Source organism: Schistosoma mansoni (genome assembly GCF_000237925.1).
Source record: "Schistosoma mansoni, WGS project CABG00000000 data, chromosome 1 unplaced supercontig 0034, strain Puerto Rico, whole genome shotgun sequence".
NCBI classification, from domain to species: domain Eukaryota; kingdom Metazoa; phylum Platyhelminthes; class Trematoda; order Strigeidida; family Schistosomatidae; genus Schistosoma; species Schistosoma mansoni.
Window position 1 is genome coordinate 44,553 of NW_017385988.1, and position 3,658 is coordinate 48,210.

A 3,658-nucleotide genomic window follows, 5' to 3' on the forward strand; every position below is an offset into this window, starting at 1 on the left:
TGGTTTGGTCGTGGAGCTTTCATCGTTCTTCTGAACAACATCATCAGCACAAACCTGATCAATCAAGATCGAGGTCTACAGGACAAGCTGTGTGTCATGTGTGGAGGAATTCGGACACTTCACTCCTACCTGAATTTTGTGCTGATGAAGCTGTTCAGAAGAACGACAGAAGCTCTACGACCAAACCATCCAGATCAGAGAACAAAGCTCTACTAAAAGTGATAGGACTCATGATCTCATTCAGTCAATAGCTTAGTGTTAACTGAGCAAATTTCAATAGACAAAACCCCTGATATATTTGGTGAATTAAAACTATCACTGGTAAATAAAAAAATCCAATCAGGATATCTTAATCAAAAAGGAATCCAAACGAATATCACAGAACCATATATGTGCAACAACTTCCAAATCTCACGTGATTAACTTCTATTTCTGATTTTCAGATTATCTGAATCTTACGCTAGTGTTATTGCTAATGCCTGTTGATTGCTTGCATTGTTAAATGTGAGTGAATCCTATGTATCTGCTAGGTTGTCCAGACATATTTTCTCTCTTTTTTCCCTCCCACGGATTCTCTTACATACTCTCCTAAGCACATAACTTGTCTTCAGGCTGGATGTTAACCTGTCATAGGATAAACATCACGTATAACCGTCATATTTCGCAACCCTGTCAGAGTTCTGTTTTCATATATATTTTTTACATATATGTTATTAAGTCTTCTTATTACACTATCGAAATTTGAACACCATTGTAATGTGTGTAATCTATTTCAATACGATGTTCACTATCTATTAAGTGAGAAATAGTGGGGCTATTACTAGATTTCATGACACGTTTTCCTAACCATTCCACTACACGTTTACGGGTACGCAAGCATAGACCACTCCAAGTATAGCCTACGTAACTGACTCCATGAGTACAGTTAAATTGATGGATGCACAAAGAGGGAATCTTCGGTATCCCATCCTTGCCACGTTCTCCAGGTATTGGTTTAGTTGAGATTACTGGTAACTTGGCGACGTGAAATGTCTTTCAAATAAAAGACGACGTGTTTAGTTCGAAGGCTTTCTTGCTGACTGTGTTCGAGTTTGTCCTATTCTTCCATCTTGATAGATATTTTTTTAACGAAGATATCTGAATGGTCGTTATTCCGCAATGTATTCTTTAGTTTACCTATTTCACCATCTACACTATTCTCAGAACATAATAGTTTGACCCTGTGGCTGAAAAAATTGAACATCATTTGCTTTGTTGCGTATTGCATTAATTAATTTAAAATCTACACAGTCCAACGATTAGTTGTGAAAGGGATACGAATCAATAACTCATTCGTTATAGAAATGTTTTTAATTCAGATGCTTAGGTATGGTGGTGTGCAAAAGCTGCATTGTACATGCTCCCATATTATCATGGTCAAAAATCTCTCAACTCCTTGTTTCCGGTAGATTAGTTGTTAATATTCCCTTGTAATGTTTGTTAAACACCTAGACACTAACTTTCTAACTTTTCATATTCCCTGGAAAGGAAGTTTATGGCTGACACCGATTGGTCGGACTATTTTTTGCAATTACCTGACTTCTGATAATTTTAACGTTGAGTTATCTAGGGATCTTAGTATACTTTTTCTAATTTTTGAACCTGGTGCTTAGATGAAGATTGATTTAAGATCTTTCCGGTACATGCTTATATTGTCAAAAAGTTGAGTCTTTCATGCATATAATGTCAGAAAAACGTGTTCAAAACTCCGCCTATTGCTTTTCTAGAGTTACTGCTGGTCCCAAGCTCGGGTAAAGGATGAGGACTGGGAGTGGAGTCAGCAAATCTACTCCGCAGAAAATAACCTTGATAAAATACGCTAACCAGTAAGAACAACTTAAACCATTTATACTCTGTCGTCCGACTTGAAGATTCTTCATGAAGTAGAGTTATGGCGTTTCACATTGAAAGCCGCTATTCGTCAAAGTCACGACACCGATATCCCTTCTAACAACCACAGCAATAATTAATATAGGTACATACAATGTGAAAAACAGGGAGGATCAATCAAATGCTCACGGAAATGACGAAGTACAACTTGGTGCTCGCAACAAGTGAAACCAATCGGACCCAAGCTGGACAGAAAAAGTTAGATTCGGGAGAGTTGCTGCTGTACTCTGGTCATGAAGAAAACGCTCCACACACATAGGGAGTTGCTCTGATGTTTTCTACAGAAGCACGAAAAGAACTTATAGGATGGGAATCTCATGCATTCAGAATCATCAAAGCGTCTTTCGAAACAAACAAAAAGGAGATTACAATAAATGATACCCAGTGTTATGTGCCAACCAATGTTGGCAATGGAGACGATATGATTCCGATTCAAGGGATTGTCTTATCCCAGATGGCATACGGTACTTTGCGGAATGTTACCTAGCTGCAGCTGGTCGAAACAATCTAGACCTAATAAATTTAGATCAGCTGGTATTATGTAGCATACCCCGGTGAACATCGATTCTTCGAAAGACACCCTTCACTCTAACTGTTCAAATCACTTTTCTATATATAGATCTCTGTAAAAAACCATCTGACCTTCTTCATAGCCTCACATCAGGAGCGATGTTTACCGTTTACCTCTGCATCCACTGTGAATTGAGTCAAATGATGACATTTTTTGAACCGATCCGAAACTCCAATGAGGTTCATATCTTCTCCATCAATAATGAAAGTATCGTCCATATATTTCTGATATGAATAAAATCTCTCAATTATTAATCGAAGTACAGTATATACCAGATTGGTCATGCAACAATCAGTCAAGAGAGGAACTAGTGGGGAACCCTTTGCAACTGTTGGGATGAGCCTGGAAATTTCTTGCAATAGACATGACAAGCTCAAGAAACATTAAAAAGCAATTTATCCAATCAGCGTTTGATTAGAAGTATCGCGAAAATGAAAAGTCACATGTAGAGGTTCTGATTGGCTAATTACTGCACTGCTACTCAAGGACTTCTAATATACTATAAAAACCCTATATTTTCTATACATAAATAAACCTTTGGAGTAAAGTGCTTCTCTTATATTTTGTGCCTTTTCTCTCGTGTTCAAGTCGCTGTGTAGTTTTAGCTTAGGGGTTAAGATACTAGCTTAGGATCCGAGTATAGCGTTCAATCAGCAACTCAATAGGTTTGTCTATAGAAATCATTATTAAATCTGAATTACACACTAGGAGTATATATTACGTTTTGTTAGTCGTAATTATTCTTTCAGTATACTGTATAGATGATATTCTACAGTCCTAATGATATAAAGTAGGGGAATATTGTAAATTCATATAAGGTAAGTAGATTTGAAAAAGTCAACTGAGCTGAAGCACTAAAACACTAATATATGAAATCGATGATAGTAGATGGAACAAGGCGATTCTCACAGTTAAGTGTGAATAAATCTATTACGAAAACAGTCACACTCATTCACTTAGTATTGTTTGTTTGAATCTTCCCATTGATGTTTAGGACTGCAACTGATCAGTCTCTTGTTGGCATATGTACATACTGTGCGTATTGCCTCGATATAGCCTAAATTCACAAGAATTGTAAGCAAAGATGGATAGTGGCTAGCAGTGGAATCCAGGACGCGCGTTTCTTCCTATTTAGGACTCGTCAGCTGGATGTACCTA